General features: G+C 47.8%; 1 protein-coding gene across 1 annotated transcript in view; it reads right to left on the bottom strand.

The window, feature by feature from the left end:
* Positions 1 to 20875, bottom strand: part of LOC102862754 (leucine-rich repeat and fibronectin type-III domain-containing protein 2-like) — a 334434-nt gene extending 313559 nt beyond the window's left edge. The window contains exon 1 of the mRNA XM_006882013.1: positions 20376 to 20875. The gene's annotated coding sequence lies outside the window, so the exon portion shown is untranslated. The remainder of the gene's footprint in view (positions 1 to 20375) is intronic.
* Positions 20876 to 23028: the final 2153 nt, after the last annotated feature.

Below are 23028 nucleotides of genomic sequence, written 5' to 3'. Positions count from 1 at the left end.
TAAAACATTTTTTGTTTAACAATAAAGAAAACTGAGAAATCTGGAATTCTGAAACTCTCACAAGTTATCTTAAAAAAATATCCATGCAATCCCAGAGATATGTGGTTTGAATCCACCAGATGCTCTGCCGAGGAAGGAGGGACAATCTCCTCCTGTACCAGTCAGATCTGATTTGACAGTACACACACACACACACACACACACACACACACACACACAAAACCAAAACAAAACAAAACAGAATAACTCATACTGACCCTGTGAACAACAGATCCGAACCCTGCCCTATCCTGTGCCATCCTCACAATCTGACACACTCGAGTCCATGGCTGCAGCCACTGTGCCTATCCACCTCGTTGAGGGTCTTCTTCTCCTTCACCATTTCCAAGCATGATTGGGGGTCCTCAAGTAGGTGCCGAATCAGGAAACATGTCACTGAGAGCTTCTAGATAGGAGTCAAAGGAACCGAGTCACTTTGTGAGTGAACTTGGACAGTTCTTTAATGCACCCTGTGCCTCAGTTCCCCTACCTATTACATGGAAATCATGACTTACCCCTCAGAGCGATGTGAGAATAACCACAGAAGGCCAAGAACCATGAAAACAATTTGGAAGTTAAAGAGAAAAATGGCTTATGGTTGGGAGACTTGACAGGCAGGTAACCCCACAGCAGGGGGAGTGACCCATAAATCACCCTGACCCAGCAGGCTGCCTGGCTTTTATGGCCCCAGGGGCCTGGGCCACTTTCCTGAACATCATTCAGAATTTATAGACTCTTGTCATTGTTCTTCCCAGCCCTTTTATTTAGTTGCCTCAGAAGCAACTCTGGCATTAATGGGGCCTTTGTCACCCGACCAGGAAAATGAGCCGGGTCTGCATTTATTCCCCAGCCGGTCGGAGGAACTGTCATTGTTCCTGGGCACCACGGAGTTGATTCTGTATTACAGTAACCAAAGGCTGAGTACAAATGTCCCAGAGAGTTTTCTTGGCTGTGATCTTCACAGGAGTTCATGGCATCCAACAAAACTTCCAGGTGAGCTTGAACCACAAAACTTTCAGTTAGTAGTCAAGCACTTACCAACAGCGTCACTAGGGCAGGAAGAATGGAGACAGATGTCCGCACAGAGCACATATTAAAGCAGTGAACTCCCACTGGCTGGCAGAATGTAAAGCCACAGGCTTATTCTTCCTGCAACAAAGGACCCCCTGGGTCTGCTGTGGAGAAGGCAATGACAATGGGGTCAAGTGAAATACACAGAGCATGAAGACTAGAGAGCAGGGATCCCTCCTGAACTTACCCTCTGGATGTCTGGTCTGGCGATGATTGATACCTTAGAGCCTCAAATGGGCTTGAACAGGACCAGGAGGAAACGGGACCAGCCTGTCCATCAATCAGACAAGGAAACAACACTGTAAGATGCACCAGCTGAGACTCCTCTACACTTAACCTTCCTTTGCCAAGTGCAAGCTGAGTGACTTTAGCTAAATAACTTGACCTCTCTGAGCTTCCATTTTCTGGCCTTTAAAATAGAGATGAAAGTACCTTCCTTATGTACTCCACAGGCCACTCTAATCAAGAAAGGTTTCCATGTACAGGTGGAATTAATCAGGAAAAAGAAAAAGGATGGGGGGGGCGGGAGAATGGCTAAGAATGTGGGGCTCTGGCACCAGATAGCCTGGGTTCAAATTCCATCTTGGCTACTTATTGGCTGAGTGACCCTGAGAAGGTTACTTTAGCTCTCTTGGTCTCAGCTTGCTCTTCAGTAAACTTTGAATAAAAATGCCCAATTCACAGGCTTTAGTGAAGATAGGAGAGTGTCTCTAAAATGTTCTCAGATTCAGCAAATGAGGGCAACTAAGTAAAGTACCATCCCTAAAGTGGTGGTTGAGATCACGATAACTCAAATCAGATTCAACTGAATCCAAAGCCTTGCAAAGTCATTGCCATGGATCAAATTGTATGCCCCTAAAATATGTGTCAACTTGGCTAGGACATGATTCTGTGTAATGTATACTTATCCTCCATTGGTAGTAGGGTGTTGAAAATTCTAACCTGCATGCTGTTAATGAGACAAGACTAGAGGCAGTATCTTAGTGAGGCAGGAATCAGGCTAGAGGATTAGGTTACATCTTGAATCAATCTGAGATATGAAAGAGATTAAATAAAAGAAGAGAGAGAGAGAGGGAGAGCGAGAGCGAGAGAGAGGGAGGGAGAGAGGGAGAGGGAGAGAGAGAGAGAGAGAGAGAGTTCTCATTACTGCCAAGAAAGAAGAGCTAGGAGTAGAATGTGTCCTTCAGGTTCTCCACCCTATGCACACCCTAGACCCAGGAGAATATTGATCTCTGGTGGACACGGCACACAGATGTTTAAAGGTGATAAGAACCTCCCCCTAGAACTGGTGCCATGAATTTGAGCTTGTAGCCACCTAAGCCATGAGACAATATGTTCCTCTTTGCTAAAGTTACTACCTGTGGTAATTTTTTTTTTTTTTTAAGCACTGGATGACTAAAACAGCCACACAGTTACTGTGTAACAAACATAGAGGGATCAACGCATTCCAGTTCGTTACCTGGAACTTTCTTAATTTTAAAACGTAAATTCCTACATCCCAGGAATCCCCTCAGTGCCAGGAAAGCCAAGGTAATTGGTCACTCCAGATCTGGAGCTACTCTTATTGTTATTCTGAGTTTCAGTTCCCACATCTGCACAAATAAAGGGAATGTCTACTGTGCAGAAGTAGTGTGGGAACAAAATGAGAGCTTGCATATAAATTACAAAGGAGAACACGCCAATAACACACTGCATGCTAGACTCTGGTCACAGCTCCTGTGCCTAACCCTGGGAGGCAGGCTCAGAGATGGACCAGGGCCCCAAGAAGGATGCTTCTTTGCCTCTGATTGCAGCCCAAACCCCTAAAAAGGCGTGTCAGAGGGAGACAGAGTTCCCCAGGAGGCAAGATGGCAACCTCCTCCTGCAGACACAGGAAGGAGGAGGTGATAGCAAAGGAGCCACCCAACTAAAGCTCCCACCACCTCTATGTCTGCTAGCAGGTCAACACTGTGCACTATAGGCTCCCAGTTGGCTTTTTCTGGGGACATTTCCAAGTGCCATGAGGTTCCCCAAGTCTTGCCCTGGATGCAATGGAACAATTCGTATAACTGAGGGTGTCCAAGGAGAATACTTCTTACAACACTGTGAGACCATCCTTTCCCATCCTACTCCCACACCTGACTCTACTCAGGGGCCAGAGCAAAGGACAGCATGAGTCGTGGTTCAGAGAGTGAACTATGAGCCAGGCTGCTGGAGTTCAAATCCCAGCTCTGCCTTCTTACTAGCTGTGTGACCTTAGACAAGATACTTAATCCCTCTACACCTCTGTTTCCTCCTAAAAGCAGTGTCCACTTCACAGATAAAATGAGTGTAGAAAGCTTACTTCAGAACAGCACTGAGGTCTGAGTTACGCTTTCAATACACAGTTGCCATTGTTGTTAAGTGCTGTCAAGTTTATTTCAACTCATAGTGACCCCAGGGACAGAGTAGAACCGCCTCACACAGTTTTCTAGGCTGTAACCTTTATAAAAGTAGATTGCCAGATCATCCTCCTTCAGAGTAACCAGATGGATTCAAACTGCTAACCTTTCCGTTAGCAGCCAAACTCTTAACTATTCTGCCCATCAGAGTGTCTTCAGTGCAGAGTAGTCATTCCCACTGTGGTGTGATAGGTGATGATAGAATGTAACATGATGTAATGCAGCATAGGAAGAGCACAGTGATCAAAGGGGTTGGCTGCTAGCTGAAAGCTCTGTGTTCAAAACCACTAGCTCTTCCATGGCACTATCCAGCTTCTATAAAGATTGCAGCCTTAGAAATTGAGTTCCATTCTGTCTGATAGGCTCACTGTGCATCAAAGCCACCTCAACATCACACAACAACACATATATGGTATGACACAGTCCCCATGTGATCCTGTTATTCCATCATCCTCTGAGCTCCTGTCCTTAGCTTTAAATGGACATACTCTGCCGGCCCCACTCTCTCACTGCTATGGGATCTGAGGAAGAAAAACAAGGCTATGGGTCAAGCTTTTAAAAGGATATAATGCTGCGAACATGGAAAGGATGAAATACAATGTATACTCTAATACATATAAGGTAACAATGTTGTAATCCTATGGGGTAACAGGATACAAGGTAGGTTAATACTCTGTGCATTAAAAACTGAATTGAGAGGGAGACAAGACAGATGGAGAAAGACGCAGAGGTAGAAACAGGACCAGTGAGACTGAGACTGCGAGTGAGGGCTGAACTTAAAGAGCAGACAATCAATGCTGTACTGTAATTTAGAAACCAATATACAGTAAATATCAGGCCAGCATTTCAGAGCAGCAAGCAGCAGGGTAGCCTGGGCTCAGCTATCTCACCTCTTGGCCAGGCCAGCCACCAGCCCTCCTGGTACCCTCCCCTGTACCCCATGATCCATTACTCACTTGCATTGCACTATGCTCTGTCTGCCTTGGCTTCTCCCAGAGCTGCTGCTACCTGCTGTGACTCCCAATTATATGCCACATTTACATGGCCCGGATTTATGGAGCAGGCTGATCACACAGCCCTGGAAATGAGCTTAGGGCTCTGAATTCTCCCTCCTGAAAGAATGGGGTTGGATTGGGGCTTTTGGGGGTTCTAGCCAGATGGCTTGGAGCTAGGAGTAGCTGGGAGGACCGAGTCCCCTGTTGGGTTCCCGCTCCAGCTCTCTTTGTCACTCCAGGTACTGCTCAGCTCTGATTTACCACCTCATTGGTCCTGGGCCCCTCCCATGGCCATGTGCCATCTCTTATTACAGCCTCCCTCCATCCTGTCCTAGACATTGACTCCAAGATTCTCTGAGTGTCCTGGGACCCTGCTATGGGTCCTGCTTAAGCAAGCCCTCCTCAGTGCTAGAGGGTTTACCACCCCACCCATGTGCCTGGCCTTCTAAACCGCCTTTTCCTTGATACAAATGCTTTCCAGCTCCTGCAGACCAAATGATCTAGGAAAGGTCTCCTCCCACTACCAGAAGCAGGCCAAGGGGAGGGGTAACAGGGAAGGAGCAAGAACTGCCCTCTCCCCTGCACACTGCTCCCTGCTCCACACCCTGAGCCAAGCTGCAGAAGCCACCTCCCTTCGTTTTTTTTTTAAATTTTATTTTCTACTGTTTTACATAAAAAGTACATAAAGTTCATATACATTGTTTTGCACACCAAACTGTTCTCCTTTCCTTTACCAATCCCTCCCTCCACCCATCAAATTGTGCAATTCTATATTAACCGCCCCCCCATCCTCATACATGCCCTACAATAATGGTTTTATACAGTGTTGGTCCTTACGAGACTGAGTTAGACTGAGTTAGTTCAGCATAATGTTCTCCAGTACCTTCTGTGTCAGTCAGTAATTTACAAAATCATTGCTCCTGCATGCTGTGTAGTATTCCATTGTGTGAATGTACTATAATTTCTCAATCCATTACATTGTGGTTGGGCATTTGGACTGTTTCCATGTATTTGCAATGGTGAATAATGCTGCTATGAATATTGGTGTTCAAGTCTCTGTGCCTTAATTCTCGTTTTCTCTGGGTATTTTACAAGCAGAGGAATAGCTGGGTCATATGGAATTTCTATGTCCAGCTTTTTGGACAAAATGCCAAACTGCCTTCCAGAGTGATTGTGCCATTTTACAATCCCACCAACAGTGCATAAGAGTTCCTATCTTATCACATCCTCTCCAACATTTATTACTTGCTGTCCTGTTAAACTTGCCACTGCTACTGGGGTGAGATGGTATCTCATTGTGGTTTTGATTTGCTTTGCTCTTACTGCCAGTGATTCAGAGCATTTCTCCATGTATCTGTTGGCCTTCCTAATGTCCTCCTCTGTGAAAAGGCACCTCCCTTCTTGATAAACAATTTCCCATTACAGTTTCTATCCCTTGTACCCTCTCCTCACTTTTCACACTGCCCACCCCCCAGCCTAGGGTGAAAAATGATTTCAAAAGCCTCAAAAGAGTATGAATCAACATCTAGCAAAAAGGCTGGGAGTTTGAATCCATCCAAAAAGAGTCCTGGCAAGTTGCTTCCAGGAAGCCAGTCACTGAAAACCACACATGAGGAGCTCTGGTGGCCTAATGGGTAGAGTGTTATGCTGCCAACGCAGAGGTAGGTGGTTTGAATCCACCAGCTGCTCTGAGGGAAAAGGATGGGCAACCTCCTCCTATGCAATTTACAGCCTCTGAACACATGGTGGAAGGTGAGCTAAGAGTCAGTTCTAATTGGACAGTACGAGGACAAGAAAAAAAGCCTACGGGGCACAGTTCTACTCTGACACATGAGTGGGAATCAAGTTGGTAATAATAGTTTTGGGTTTGGGAGAATTTCTTTTGTGACCTCCATCACTGACCTCCTGTGTCAAACAGATGTATTGTGTTTCCTTCCTGTGTGCGGTGTAAGTGCAGCCAAAGTGTGTGCACACACACAGAGGGATGGAGTAGGAGGAGCTTGTCCTGGGGCAGGGAATAAGAAGGGAAAGGTGAAAATAATAGAAGCCAGACTGGGGGTCATTCTGTCAAGGAAAGAGTAGCCTGAATTAGCCTGGCTCGGTATGTGGAACAAGGACCAAATCATTATGTGTGGATCCCAGGCCAGCTCCAGACTTGCACACATCCTCTGTCTTTGCCCCAAACTCTCTATTCCTCCCTTCCTCTTACCTGAATCAAAGCATTGTTGTGACGTGTACTGAAAAACCTATGGGACCAGCAATCTGGGCACACTCCTGCGCTCCAGTTCCTCCTCATGCAAAATGGAGAAAATCATTACACCTGTGCTGTGCATCTCGTAAGGAGCAAGTTAGAGGAACTAGATGTCCTTCAAGTTGTTCCAGTTAAGGGGCTTTCCCTTGTAACCACAAAGAGAGCTCTAGTGACCTAGTTATAGGTCACTAGAACATATCATGGACTGCCAAGATAACAAACAGATCTGTCCAGGAGAGGATGAAACTGCGCTGCTCCTTGGAGGCAAGGATTTTTTTCTTTTTTGATTTATTATTCATTTCAATGAAAATGTACAGAGACGTTGGATTTCCATTCATTCATTGTTGCACTTTTCTCCCCTCCCAACCCTCCCCCCTAATACACAACCCTCGTGGAAAAGTAAAAGAAAAATTCTTTCATTGTTTTACAATCCCTCGCCGCCAGGTCCACTCCACTATACATCCTTTGCTCTGGGCTCCCGTCATGACAAAAAGACCTAATAATTTCCCCTCTTAAACAGTTTTCTCACTCATCTGTTTCAATACAGTATACATTATTATCCTTCTCAGTCTCCTCCCAACCCAGAGGCCAGTCTTGCTTTACAGCAGTGGAACCATGAAGTATTTGTCCTTTTATGACTGAGATACTTCACTCAGTCCTAATCCACAAAATAAACAGTCTTCCAAGTATCCTGAAAAACCTAAAACCAGGAGAAGATAAAATAAATGACTGGGATCTTCTAAGAATCAAATCCCTATGCACATCCAAAAACTTTTCCAATAGGGTAAAAAGGGAAGCCACAAACTGGGAAAAAGTATTTGGAAATTTCATATCAGATAAGGGACTTATATCCAGAATTTATAAAACACTTGAGCACCACAACAAGATAAAGCTAAATAATACAATAGAAAAATGGGCACAGGATATGAACAGACACGTCACCAGAGAAGACATTCAGATGTCCAACAAGCACATGAAGAAATGTTCAAAATCCCTAGCGCTAAGGGAGATGTAAATCAAAACAACTATAATCTTATCCCATACAGAATAGCAAAATTTAACAGAACAGCAAGCAACAAATGCTGGCGAGGTTGTAGAGAAACTGGAACTCTTATTCACTGTTGGTGGGAGTGTAAAATGGTGCAACCACTATGGAAGGTGGTATGGTGCTTTCTCAAAAAGTTGCAAATAGAGATACCATTTGGCCCAGCAATTCCACTACTGGGAATATACCCCAAAGAGACCATAACTGACATCTAAGCAGATATATGCACACCCATGTTTATAGTGGCTTTGTTCACAAAAGCAAGGAGTTGGAAACAACCTAAGTGCCATCAACAAACAAATGGACAGAGAAGCTGTGGTATATTCACACAATGGAATACTATGCTGCATTTAAAAACAAGGAACTCATGCAATATTATTCAAAATGGAGGCAAGGATTTAAAAGTTCTATCACACATACTTTGGGCATTTGGCCAGGAGGGATCAGTCTTTGGAGAGGGATGTCATGCATGTAAAAGTGGAGGGACAATGCAAGAGAGGTAGACCCTGGATGAGATGGATTGACACAGGGGCTGGGGCAATGGGGGCAGGTGTGTCAGGGGCAGTGAGATAGGGCAGGGTTCAGAGTTAATTGTGCATAGGGCCGCCACGAGTAATGGTCGATGTGATGGCACATAACAACAATGTGATAGTCCACAGTGAGGTATGCAGCTAACCTAAAAGTTGGCATCTCCAGAAGTTCGAATCCAACTGTGGCTCCTGGAGACAAGCAGCTTCCTCCCATTACAAATTCCAGGCTGGGAAGTCCAGTGGAGGATTCCTGTGAGTTGGAACTAATTCAATGGCAGTGAACAAATGGTGTTTGCAAAGGAGAATAAGCTAAGTGAGTCAGCAAAGGTTCTTCTTTATCCTAAGGAAAACGCCATTACTGCCTCTACTACCACTGACAGTTCGCCCTTACAGCATGGTGTTCACTACAATCTGGGCACGAGATTCCTGGGTGGTACAGTCAGTGTTCAGACTCACACTGACCCTCCACCAGGCCTCCCAGACTGTACGCTGGTGATGGGAGGAGGCTGCCCGTTTTTCTCCAAGAGGCACAGCTGGATTTGAACTTCTGTAGATGCTAACTTTCCATTGCATAACTCACTGCGGACTCTCACACTGTATTTTCATTGGTGGTTTGAACTCAGTGCTGCAGAAGAAAGGCCTGGCAATCTGCTACTCTAAAGATTAGAACCAAGAAAGCTCCAAGGAGTGCTCTGCTGTGTAACCTGTGGCATCGCCATGAGTCAGATTTGACTTGGCATCAATGGACCAGGCTAAATTAAACTGAGGACACTTTTATGTAGGATCATTCTCTCTATTCTCAAAACAACTCTATAAGGCAGGCATTATGATGCCTCCATTGTGCAGATGAGAAAACTGAGGCACCAAGAGAGTAAAGGCTCAGGTCTACACAAGCAGGGAGACAGAACACAGCATAAGCAGTCAGGATGGGGAGCCTAGGTGTATACAAATTCCCTGAATAAGCAGGATGCAAAACATACATATTTCAGTGCCAAGCTTTCCTCAACAATTAGCCAAGATTTTCTGCCCCAGTCTCCCACGCAGAGTATAAAAGTTCTTGAGGACAAGAAAGTAGTCTCCTCAAGCACAAGGAATTTATTTTGCCCCTTCAAACACTTTCTGCTCTTCCTTGCCAGCTGTTCCGTGTCCAGCTTGTCGACCCTCTGAAGCCCAGACAACTGTCCTCCCTCGAATGTCCTGGCCTTCACTTGTCACACGCTCAGAAGCCACAAGTCTGGAAAGAAGGTCCGGGATTATGTCTATTCTAAGGTGTCTCCAGTTCAGTCCCTGCAATACACGTCCTCAGGCCTGGAGGGAGATTGAAGAGTCCTTTAGGGTCAGCTATCTCCTAAATCAGGACTATGGGCCCCTAATCTCCTCATTCCATCAAGATCTATTTGGGAGATGGTCAGCTTAGTGACAAGGGAGGAGGGATGGGGCTGGAAAAGCAGCTTGAGAATCCATTTCTTAAGTGGTCTTCATCACCAGCGCCATCATCATCATCACCATCGCCATCATCAGCTTACACTAAACTGTTAATCTTGTGTCATCTTTGTCTGAAGCTTGAGTAGTGGACATCACACCCAAGTACACACCCAAGTACACACACACACACACACACACACACACACACACACCCCACCCCACCTATGTGCAAGGATGCGGTGAGGGAGCATACTATAAACATCTCAGAGATGGAGACATCTACCTCTGCCTCACTGTCCCCAAGTCTACCAAGTTCGCAGTGCACAGGCAGGTCTGGAGAAGGGACGGGGGATAAATCAAGTGATGGATGAGATGGAGAGTCTACGTGCAGCTGGTCTGTTGTCTGGCACCCAATACATATTCAGTAAGTGCTTGTTGAATGGAATAGGACCGAAAAGGGCTGCTGTCCATCAAACTTAAAGAATGAACACAAGGGTCCCTAAACCCCACCGGATCAGGATCACAGACTTTAAAGCCTGAAGAAGTGGGAAAAGCACTCAAGACTCACACAAGGAAGCTTCGCTTGTACACTCAGCCAAGAACAGGGATCACCACCTCAGGAGGTGGGGAGAAATGAGCCCACGAGAAAGTTGCAAAAAAGTTAAGCCAAGTTCATGAGCAAGTGTTCTAAGTAACAGCAAACTGCATGGATAGAGAAGTTCCGCTTTCCCACATGACCCAAAGACAAGAACTTCGAACCCACCAGCTGCTCCACATGAGAAAGATGGATGTCAATCTTCTCTTGCGTGCCTTCTTGCCTCTGAAAACCTGCTGGGAGATCAGCTGTGGATGGTTCCAACTCGACAGTAGCTAACAACCACAGTTTAAATTAGGAAGGGGCATAACTCTGACTTCTAAAGGCCTCACATGCAATTTACAGCCTCTGCAAACCCACTAGTGGGTCAGCTAGGAGTCAGCGCCTATCAAGCAATAAAACTTCAGCAGAAATGAGTAAACAATTGGGTAGAAACAACCCTAAAGTTGACCTCAGGTGGTATTTCTAAACTGCTTGGTTGCTGTTGTTAGTTACTGTCTGGTGGTGGTGGTGGTGGTGTATACCCTTGAGTAGAAACCAACCCATAGCTAATCCTCCGGCAGATTTTCAGAGGCAGTAATTCATACGGAAGGAGACTGCCCATCTTTCTTCCACGGAGCAACTAGTGGATTTGAACTGCATGCGTTCAGGATTGCAGAGCAATTTCTTACCATTAAACCACCAGAGTTCTCTCAACTGCTTGGTAGGTTATGTGAATAAAAGCCTTGGCAGAAGGAAAGATGGCCAAACAGCTACCAGACAGCACCCGTGTCCCAGCGGAGAGGGAGCGAGCAGAGGGCTCAGGCTTGGAGTCAGCTCACCTGGCTTCTGCTTCCCAGTGCTGACTTGTCCTAAAGCTCAACTTCCCACCTTCAAAGCAGACACACAATAGACTTGAACTGGCTTCCAGACTGTTCTACAGAACAAAGGCAGCAACAGCTGTGCTGGGAGAGGTAAATCACCAAGGGCCAGAGTTCAGAGTTCTCCTCTGATCCTGTGGCTGTTTCCTCATTCAGACAGTGCTCATACCTCATTTGGGGGGACCAGTGAGAGTCATCTCACAGCTCTCTCCAGCTCAGATTGTTGTGGAATTACAGACCACGGGGAGAAATGCTCTGTGTAATGAGGACAGTGTCCTACAAAGGTTGACTGGCATATGCTTGTGTCTTTGAAGGAGAAGTCAAGACAGTGGACAGAAGTAGTGTGTTGAGTGTGAGTGTTTGTGGGCATCTATGTGTGTGAGAGCACATGTATGTGAATGAATGTACATATATGCTATGCGTTAATGGAAATGTGTGTTATGTATGTGCACGTGTGAACTGGTGTATGCATGTGTTGTACGTGGAGATGCATGCATGCAAATACTGAGTGTGCAAATATATGTGGGAATTTGTATGTATTTACATGTGTGGGTGGATGTGTGAATTTGTGTGAGTATATATATATATATAAAGTGAGAATATGTATGGCTGCCTACATGTATGTGCACATGGGTGCAAGCATCTGTGGGAATATGTGAGGACGCAGAGAGTATTTAGGTATGCCATGTGATATTTTTGCACTGTGGTGAAGTATCTTTAATATTATTCTTTGTTTCCTTTTGTACATACAGTGTTCTCAGAGCTAAATGTTTGTATCTTTTGCTGGGCAAAAGGGACATGTAAAATGTTTGGTTGAATATACAGAAATGTGTATAAAACATTTTGTTATATTTTGAGAGTAAAAAAAAAAAAAAGAATGTGTGTCTGTGCGTGTTCATGTGATTGAATGTGGGAGGAGTGGGACATTCCCAATCAGACTGTGTATAGCCCTGGGATCATGCTCATCCCACACTAAACAGGTCATCAGGTTTGAGGAAGGGTAACGAGCAGTCGGGGTACGGGGCGGTGGCAGGCAGAGGGGAGCACAGGGCCAGCACAGCCTGGCAGGAGAGCACGGTGGCAAAGAGGCAGGAGGACCTCAGCCAAGTCATTGCAGGTCCTGAAAAGCTCAGAGGAGCCTCTTTCACTCTGAGGTTGGCTCACAAACTCATAAATCAAAGGATCAAATATTTAAACCGGAAGGCACTTAGGAGAGCACTCAGGTCGCATGCTTACAGGTGAGGACAGAAAGGGAGAGGGATTAGCGAAAGTCACTCAGCAAGCTGCCAGCAGAGCTGAAACAAGCCCTGCCAAGTCTAACTCCAGTCAGTGCTTTAGACACTGCCAGGTCCTGCGTTCTCTACAAGAACTCTTACCTTTGACCTACATGACCTCAAAGCATCTGTCCTTGCCCTGGGACCTGTCTAGGTATTAAAGTGGTTTTATTACAAGAGACAGTGAGTCAAATGATTACCTTTGCCTATGAAGAAATCTTGAATATGTTTTCTTGGTTGATAGAGCCTCATCTTGAGGCCCCTGACGGGCATCTCCAGGGGTTTCTTGGTGCTCAGAAAGTCTGGCATGCCTTCATCTTCACTGCCATCATCCCAGGAGGGAAACACATCTCTCTCTTAACAGCTACTGAATCCTGAGTTACAGAAAGAGTCTAGCTCACTCTTCAAGCTTCTCAGGTTCTGCCAGGTGAGTGGCCACACATTTAAAGAACCACAGAGACTGTGTAAAAGCAAGACAAATTTATAACTAGTCTTAAGTTGTACCTCCCAAGAGAGTCCCAGTATTAGCGGGGACCCTAGCAACCTCTAAGGCTTACCTGACTACAGCTGCCTTACCCAGGGGATTGGAGTAGTAAGGCTGAGACCCTGGGTGGTGCAAAAAAACTTATACACTCCAAAAGGCTGAAGGTTTATAAGACCACCCAGAAATGCCTCAGAAGAAAGGCCTAGTGATCCCCAAAATCAGTCAATAAAAACCCCTGTGGAGTGTAGCTCTGCTCTGACAAACATGAGGTCATCATGAGTTGAAAATCAGTGGTGACAACTATTTTATTTTTTAAGCTGGAAAGGGAAGTGCTGGGGCCACTGGGGAAAAGGAGATAGGAATGAGTCCTAGGAAAAGGGAGCTGGGAGGAGCAAACATGAGGGATTTTATTAGAAACCTTAGTTAAGGTTAAGGTTAAAGTTAAGGTTAAGGTTAAGGTTAAGGTTAAGGTTAAGGTTAAGGTTAAGGTTAAGGTTAAGAAAGAGGGCTCTTTGTTGACTTAATCTGAGATGGAGGAAAAGGCTGCAGTGAGTGGCAGGGAATCCAGAGGGAAGAGAGGCTGGGAGACACACAGCCTTCTGCTTCTGCGTGCTGTATCTGGCCAGGCTTCAGCTTAGCGCCTGCTGGTTGGTGAATCAATGTGTGACATGCTAATAGTGGATGCATTTAACTCTAAAGAGCCCAAATTTGGAATCTTGCATCTGTCCCAGGGCGACTGCAAGGAAACCAGGCTCTACTCAAGACTGCCCTAAGTGAATTTAAGAATTATGAGCACACAGTTTGGTTCCTTACTAAGTCTTATCTCTATAGCTCCAGTTTGCTCCTCAGGAGATCCTGTTATCATTAGTCTTGGCCCTTGAGGCTATCCAAGAAGAAAGTCCACATCTATCCAATTCAAAGCTGTCTTGGCCGTCTGTCTGTCACTTGGAAGCAAGGCCATCTCACATGGTATCTCCTCTACAGTGTCAACAAAGCTTCTATACAATGCAAAGATAACTCCAGGGAAAAACACAAGCCAGCACACTGGTTGCTGAGCAGCATAAATGGTTCAATATTGGACAACTAAACAAAAGGCTGGTGGTTCAAATACATCCAGAGTTACTTCAGAAGAGATGGTTTGATTCTAAAAGTTCAGAGCCTTGAAAACATTATGGAGCCCAGTTTTACTCTGTACACATGGAGTTGTCATGAACTAGAATCAACTCTATGATAACAACAATAATAGATCAGTAGACCTGTAGACAGTGTCATTTCTTAAACTTACTTGGTGCATTTAGACTCAATAATTTAGCAAGCTAGGTGATCTGCATATACTTCCCCCCTCCCCCTGACTTTGACCCTCTGTTCAAAGACCATCTTATGTTCCTGAGAAGTTCATCTACCCTCGCATCCTACCCTACCATCACCCTGATAATCCAGAGATTTCTGATTCAGGGGGCCAGAGACTGGGGCAAGGGGTTAAGTTGCTACTCTGTTCCCAAGTGATATTGCTGGTGCAAGAACCACACATCAGGGATAGTAAACTAGATGTTGGAGTGAATCTCAGAAGGCCTGACGATGAACTTCCAGAAATCCTGCCACCAGGGACCCTTCAGTGCATAGTTCTGCTCTACACAGGGCTCATCATGCCTCTCAGTCAGCTTGCTGACAACTGGTTGTTTACGGTGAATCTATCCTCTTCCTCAGCTCCTGTCTTGCTAACCAACCTCTTTTTCTGCTCCTAGTCTATTATCCTAAAGTACATACGTCCTAGGATCAGAAGTTGGAATGATACTGACCAACTTTTTCTTGGGTAGAAGAGAATAAAAAAACCAAACAAACAGTATTCTCTCATGAATAAAGGTACATGCTGTACATACATAAAGAAGTTCTTGGGGCACTGTGGCTAAGGCATTTGATAGTTAACCAAAAGGTCAATGGTTCAAACCTACCAGCTGCTCCACAGAAGAAAACTGAGGCAGCAGTGTGCTTCCATAAAGATTTACAGTCCTGGAAACGCTATGGGGCATTTCTCCTCTGCCCCTGCAGGGTCGCTATGAGTGAGAATAAACTTGATGACAGCAGGGTTGGTGCGTACACAAATAGGCTATGTACCCGTGATATTAAAATTTCATGAGGAAAGGAAGGAGATTATTAGGGAAAAAACTATCTTAAAAGGTTCCTTGGCAGGGGGGAGGGGTATCATGTGAAGAAGGTTGACAAGTACACGTTTAAGGAAACACCCTTTCTCTGCCAGGGTCCAATTTCTTAAATGGTAGCAGCCTGATTATAAAAGAAAGTAATGGATCAGGTATGTGGACCTTCCAAAGTGCCCACCAATCCCTGCCCAATCTTCTGGCCCCACGCTGCTCCATCTTCTAGGATCTTCACCACTCTTGTCCCTAAAAGGCACAGGGTCAAGCTGCCTGGTTTACTTTGTTTATTTTTATTGGTTAACTGAAGACCCATGTGAAACTAATGCATTATGAGTTCCTTTTTATCTCAGTAAAGAACTCCAAACCTAGTCTATTGTGTCAAGTCAACACAAAACAACACTGTAGAATAGACTAGAAATGCCCCAGAGCGTCTCCAGGGCTGTAAATCTTAGATGAAGCCGACCGCCACATCTTTTCCTGCAGAGCAACTGGTGGGTTTGAACTGTTGACATGTCATCCATCAACCAAGTACTTAATCACCATGCCATCAGGGGACTTTTTTAATCTCATCCCTGGGTGCATCTGACAAGGAGCTGTGCTGCCAACCCAAAGGCATGTAGTTGAAATCCACCAACCTCTCCATGCGAGAAAGATGGACATTCTCCTCTTGTGTGGTTTACAGCTCTTATTGGTTCCAGCTTGATGGTAAATAACAACAACAAATTAAATTTCTGTTGTTGTTGTTGTGAATCAACCCCTAGCTCACCCTCTGACAGGTTTTCAGAGTCTATGAACTACACAGAAGGAGACTGTCTATCATTCTCCTACAGAGCAGCTGGTGGACTCAAACCGCTTGCCTTTGGGATTGCAGTCCAGTTTCTTGCCACTAGGGCCACCAGAGCTCCCTAGTTTAAACTAGGAGGGGGAATAACTCTGACTTCTACAGGCCTTGTTCAATTTATAAAGTGGCTTTGTACATGTTGTCTGGTCCTTAAAGCAGCCCTAGGGAGTTCGAAGCAAGCCGTCAGGGGTCATAAATCAGGAAATTGGGCCTCAAGGTAATAAAAGAATTCACACCCCCACCCAAGTTGCTACTGGCGAAAATAACCCCTGACTCTGTGCGGTGCTCATTCATTTCCCTGTAATCTCTTCCACAGAGTGAATTGGGAACATGGTCTCCAGAGGAGTAGAGCTGACTAATGGATGCTTTTAACCAGGCGGGTATGAGCTGGCTGGAGCAGGGAGAGAGGCCCACAGGGATAGGCTGGGCGGTCAGCAGTGTGCACTGATGGAGGCTCTCCAGTGGCCTTTCTAGTGAGACCAGGAAGCCAGCAAGGGGCTTAAAGAGGTGTACCCAGTGAGGCAGTACCGAAGGGATAACAGTGTAGCCTTTAAATTCAGGTGGACAGGAAGGCTGAGCAACGCCTCTTAAACCGTTTACTAGCCACATGGCAAGTCTCTAAATTCTCTGAACCTCAGTTTTTCTTCTCTGTAATGTGGAGACTGTATCTGTGGCAATTTTACCAACTGCCCAAATTCAATGAGACCTTAACATTGTGCTAACATTGTGATAAACCATCAAGAAGTTGTTTGAAAATGTGCGGTCCCCGATAGCCTAAAGATACTTTCAGAACAACTGTTTTACTTCTTCTGGGTCTGACCTGTACAATGGCCCAAAGTCCAGTGACTTCAAACAGAAAGAAAATCTGCCTTTTATTAGCTTTGGTGTTTTCTAAAATTCTGTCTCCTCCAAGCAGTCTCCTGATTGTCCTCAACCCCACAAGGCTAGCTTAAACTACTCTATCTTCCTCTCTTACTCTTCCTATCTTCCTCTCCAAATCTGACTTTCTCCCCTCACCACCCCCCACCCCCAGAAATACCTTCTCTTAGGTCTGTCCAAGTGGTTAGAGCTCCTTCTCTTCCCATGATCCAACTGGTTCTTTAGTTAGAGCATCTCCTACATAGACATCAGGATCCAAGTCCTCTCCCTGAAGGGCCCCCTCCCTCCTCTGGATCAGATGGGATCCAGGTCCAATCACAAGCCCTGCACTGGCAACAAGAAGAAACATGTCCATTCAGTTGGCCTAGGCCACCCTGCAGCAAGGGGGTGGAGTCAAGGAAGAGCAAGTGAAGGCTGGCTTCTGGGGATGTCCTCCCCATGCAGCTTCAGCTAGGAAAGGCTGGCAGATGACACTCTGTGTAAAGCACAGAGTGTCCCCCTTCCTGTGCAAATGTGTGTGGTCATAAAACGCCAAAGTAGACAAGAAGGACGCAGGTGCTGCATCCCCAGAGGTGAAATTTGCTGCTCTGAATACTGGTTCTCTGAGTTTCCTGGAGGTCTTCCGGGAGCAGTGAAATGAGCAGCTTACATGTGATGGCATCAAACCCTCCTGGCAGCTCCTTAGGCACATGGGTGGCGAGGGGGAACCTGGAGATGCTCTCCTCCAGGCCTCTGAGGGCTTCCCTCTCTCTCAGCCCTCCTCCTTCCAACCCAACACTCCCTATGGGGCAAGCCAGGAGGAACACCAGGTCACAACACACCTGCAAGGTATATCTTACCCTGACTTCCACCCAAGGAGGGAATAGAGGCTCAAGTGGTTAATGAACAAAGATAAAGTCATGCCAGAATCCGAATCCAGACCTTCCAGGTTTAGGCTGCATTCCTAAATTCTATACCTTCAAATCAGTTTAATCCTCAAATGCCAACGTTATCAGAAGAAAAAAAATCACAAAACACATTGTTGTTGCTTTTGTCCAGGGCCCAGCCCCACTTGGTCATCGGTTTTTTTGTGGGTTGTTGTTTTTTTTTGTTTTGTTTTTAACTCTGCTTTTAGCCTAGGAGCCTCCCCTGTCAGACTAGGAACTCCCTAGCTGCTAGTAACTGTGCACACCTCCACCTCCAAGCAAGGGGCATTGTAAAAACAATCTAACACCAAGCTCACTTCTCAACTACCCATAAGCAGACAGACCACCAGCCCCCAGATCAACAACCCCCATTGTTCCCTGTGCCCAGAAGAACATGCACTAGTGCATCCACCCCACAGGCCAGAGATGTTCAGTGAGGCTGCCACTCAGAGCCCAGAATCCTAGGATTCTTGGTCTGGTTTGGGGAGCTACAGTAAAGACAAGAATGGTTGTTCCCCTTTATGCAAATTAGGGCTTAGGTGGCCGGGATGGCGCCTGGTTTTGACCTGACTCCTCCTACCCCATCAGCATTTCCTATCCCAGCCAGCCATCCTCCTTTTATCCTCCTCTGTCTTGCCTCCTGAAGTCTCCAGCTCACCCTCTCTCAAAGCCAGACTCCCAAGCTGCTCACAATTCCAGGCCTGGGAAAGGAAAGGGCACTTTGGAGAAGCAGGACAGAGCCTCAGCCTCCAGTGGGTTCCAGGGCCAGCTGCCGGAGGATGGAGCTCAGAGCTGACCTCCCTGGAGAAACACCGCCAAAGGCTGGACCAGAAATGCCAAGTTTGCTGTTTGTATTCTCCAGGGAGAGAGCAGGAAGATAAAGAATTACATTCCTGGACAGGAATTAGACCAGAAACTCTAAATTGAGGGCTGGGCAGGGGGTCTGAGCAGAAGGCTGGGAGGAGAGCAGAGATGGAACCCTGCATTCACAGCCAGAGTCACAGGGAAAGATGACATTCTAGCAGCAGCTAAAGGGCTCTGGGAGCCAGCTGGGCTGTGGAGGCAGCCCTCCAGAGCTTCCGAGTCCTAGCAACAAGATCTCAATTCCCTCTAACTCCAACACATCCCGCAGACAGATCCCACAGTCTACTGGCTCCACTGCATGTGGCCCTATAAAGCTCCTGGCAGAGAGTGGTGACCAGCCCAGGGCCCAACCTAAGCCTTGGCTCCTTAACTCCCAGCCTCTCCACAGCCCCTGTGCTGACTTCCCATTCTGAGTACTAAACTGGCCCCTATTAATTAATAACAGCCCACCTAGAACCTCATCCAATGGTCCCCCGTAAGTTCCCAGCCCTGAGAATGACAGGCTCACCCTAGTTTAGCTCCTCCCCACCCTTGGGGGGAATCCATTTCCCTGAAGCTGCCCCCTCCCCCAGCCCTGCAAGGCCAATCAAACAAGATCACTTCTCCATTCTGTATCCCCACAACAACACACACACACACACACACACACACACACACACACACACACACACTCTGCTGTGTAGGGCTAGGAGTTTAGCACCTATAGCTAGTCTGTAACTCCATCCCAGTTATCAGTTATGGGCTCCAACAAGCTCCCTCCCCCTGCAGGTGCCTATCTATCTGTCTGTGGCTGTCTCTATCCCTCACACACTTGGCATCTATCTGCCTGCCTCAGTCTTTCTGCAGTCCCTTCTCTGGCTCTATCCTTTTGTGCCCTGGCTGGGGCTCTGCCTCCCTGGTACTCTCTACCTATGTCCTTTGTACCAGGCTGCCAGGAAGGGCAGGATGCCTTCTGCCCACCAAAGGTCTGTACCGGACAAGGCTCTGCCTGCTTTCAGAGCTGTCCTTCAATCTGCCTCACTCTCCCTCCGCCCTGCCCAGAGCAGCCTTAGAACCAGGACAGGACTGGGGAGAGACAGAGACCTACCAACGAGGGCACGGCTAAAGCCAGTTTCCATATTGCTTTATCATGCCGTTCTGATGGCCCACGGTGCACACACATACATGAGCCCCTGCTCTCATGCCTTCTGTCTCAGGACAGGGGCCTGAGCCGGCCCCACCTGCCTCTCCAAACTGCGTTGATATCTACTTTCCCTCATCAGTGCTGAATCAATCCCTATGCGAGAGCGACTCTACTCCACCCCACCCAGCCCACGGAGCGCACGCAGCCCAGGCGCCCCTACCCAGATTCTAGCAATGGCTCTGGCCTGGCCTAGCAAGCATGTGGGGAGAAGCAACAGAGTGGTCTGGCGGCAAAGTTCTCCCACGGCTTTCAGTGATTCCATCTGCCTGCTGCTCACTACCTCTCCCTTCTGCTTCAAGCCTCTCAGGGATTCGCTCTCTCCGCTCTGCATCAGAGTTTCACCCTCACAGTCTGAGAGAAGGGGGAAAAGAAAAGCAACCCCCACTCCCCTTACGATAGAGACTGGTGGTAACGCAAGGGGGTGGTCTGCACGCGCGTGGCCCGGGTGAGGGGAGTCCTCAAGTGAAAAAGAAACGCATGCAAAGTTCCCCGTTCCCTCTGGGGCGTGCAGCTTAGCGCGAGCTCCCGCAGATTCCGGGGAAAGTGGCCGCCACTCACCTGGGCGAGGCAGCATCTATCCCTGGCTGAGAGGCATTGAGGCCCGCTCCGCAAGGCGCCCGGGCTCCCTGGCTCGGCCACGCATCCTTCCACGCCCGGCACAGGCTCGAGCTAAAGCCTCCGGCTCCAGCGAACGCAGGCAGATGGTGGCCTCCGACGTCCACGCGGGGACAGCCCTGAGCGGCTTATTCAGTTATATCCATGGCATTTAGCAAGACCAAGTGGGGAGGGGAGAGGAAGCACAACTTGTTCTCTTCGCTTTCAGATTAAAAAAGAAAAGATTCACTTCCTAGGAAGATAATGGTAGGATTTTCCAAATCGAAGAGTCCAGGGCATTCCTAGGGACCCTAGGGCATCTTTGAATATGAGTCTTCAAGTTCAGGGAAGCCAGCCCGGTTGTCAGTGTGTGTATGTGTGTGTGTGTGCATGAGAGAAGGAGACAGGCACTCACACCCACACGCACACACACAAACACACTCCCCCGCACTCCCCGCATACACACAGCCCCCACGCGCGCGCGCACACGCGCTCCTCGAAAACACACATACACACACACCAGTCACACACGCACGCACGCACGCACACACACACACTCACTCACACAGCAGCCACACGCACAGATCCGGAGGAGAGCCGGGCGGGCTGCAGAGGTAGCGCCGGGTCCGTGTCAGAGAAAGCCGAGCGGCCCCGCGGCGTCCGGAATCCGCGTGTGTGCGCACCGGCCCCGCCAAGCTCGCCGGCGAGGCAGCCCCCAGTGGCGGCCGGCGGAGCTGCAAGAACCCGGGGCCAGACCTCGGCGCCCGCCGCGGGGCCCGGTGCCCAGCGCACTCGCTTCCGTACAGACCAGCAGTCACCCCAAAGCCGACAATTTTGCAGTCCCGGCAGAGGTGGCGTGGACACGTGAAGACAGCGGGCTGGCCTGGCGGGACCCCCACAAAGCGCCGGGAGTGGGCCAACGCTACAGCCAGGATGGGCGGCCGCCGGGTCCTGGGCTCCGGGAACCAGAGGGCGGGTTCGGTGACCCCGCGGCACGGGCGGTCCCTGCGCAAAGCGAGCCCAGCGGCACGGGCTGCGCTGCTGCAGCCGGTGCGGGTGCTGCTGCCTCACGTGCGGAGCGCGCCGCGCAGCCCGCAGCCCGCCGCCTGCCGGAGGAAAATCCAGCAGAGCCGGCCCAGGGCTGCAGGTGGGGGCAGGGAGGAGAGCGCCCACCAGCCCCGGGCCCGACTCTGATCCCAGCACCGAGAGGAAGGATCTGCGAAAAGGGCGCTTGCGCCCACACAAAGGTAGACTCAAGAGTTCCATAGGAGCGCTGGAGGAGGCATGCAGTGGCGACTACTGTTTGCGTAACACCTTTAAGAAGCTTCGTTTGTTTGATCTTTTTACCATCCTCCAATAGACAGAGGAGGAAACTGAGGTCTGGAAGAGTAAAATGACTTGCTTAAGGCACGTGGTAGGTATCTGAGTCTACTAAAACAGATCATGGGCTTAGAAATGTAAGACCTAGATCAGGCTAAGACCTCTTTGTTTAGTGCTCTTCTCTGGCCAGGAGAGACCTGCAGCCAGCTTCAGGGTGAGAGAAGATCGGGATCCACTTTGCTGGGCTCCCCAAGAGGCAAATTCCCCCAGATGGAAAGGAACATTTGAGATGTTATTGGCATCAATTCCGGTGGGTAAATCCAGGGAGGAAGAAAATGTCTCAATCCACCTTTCCTCACACAGTCCGTGCACCTGTCCCACATACCCACAGGGAGGCACAGGTGGCATGTGAAAGTGCCTCTGCAGCCCATGACTGGCTCCGCCAGATAAATCTGTGACCGAGGGCCCTCCCTTCTTTCTGTGCCTCAAGTTTTCTTTCCTCAAATTTCTTGCCCTCGAGTCAGGTCCAATTCATAGCCACTCTCCACTACATTTCCAAAGCTGTAAATCTCATAGGAGTTGCAAGAACCTGGGATCAAAACTTGGGGCTTGTGTCAAAGCCCACAACTCACAGCACGCACTCTAGTGTGGACCACTTACGTTCTGTATTTCCTATTTTTTTTTCTGGAAGCCTCTGATGGGTTCGAACCTATGAAGTTAGGTGGCCTTTGGATTAGCAGCACAAGTCTAAGTACTAAGTCATCAGAGCTCCTGAGGGCTGAGCTCCCTCTCCATGTGCAGCCAGGTCAGATGAGCATCCTGAAGAGTAAGACAGGCCCCTCCCTACAGGGGTTTTGGGAAAGAAGTGGGGAGAAGAAGGATGAAACTAGGATGAAGCTCATGGTGTATCAGGGGGGCTAGTTGTTGTTGTTAAGTGCCATGGAGTCAAGTACAACTCAGCAACCCTATGAACAACAAATCTGAACCAAGTCCTATCCTGCACAATTCTTATCATCCCCAATAAACTTGAACTCATTACCACAATCATTATATCTATCCATGTCATTGAGGGTCTTCCTCTCTTTCACTGACCATCACCTTTCCAAGCATGACGTCCCTCTCTCCAAGGACTAGCCTCTCCTAACAACATACCCAAAGTATGTGAGGAGAAGCTTTGCCATCCTTGCCTCTAAGAAGCAGGAGATAGGAAGAAGAAAGAAAGAAAGAAAGAAAGAAAGAAAGAAAGAAAGAAAGAAAGAAAGAAAGAAAGAAAGAAAGAAAGAAAGAAAGAAGGGAG

Source organism: Elephantulus edwardii, unplaced genomic scaffold (genome assembly GCF_000299155.1).
Source record: "Elephantulus edwardii isolate Elephantulus edwardi_28Jun2011 unplaced genomic scaffold, EleEdw1.0 scaffold00017, whole genome shotgun sequence".
Lineage (NCBI taxonomy): Eukaryota > Metazoa > Chordata > Mammalia > Macroscelidea > Macroscelididae > Elephantulus > Elephantulus edwardii.
This window is presented reverse-complemented; position numbering and strand designations above follow the sequence as displayed.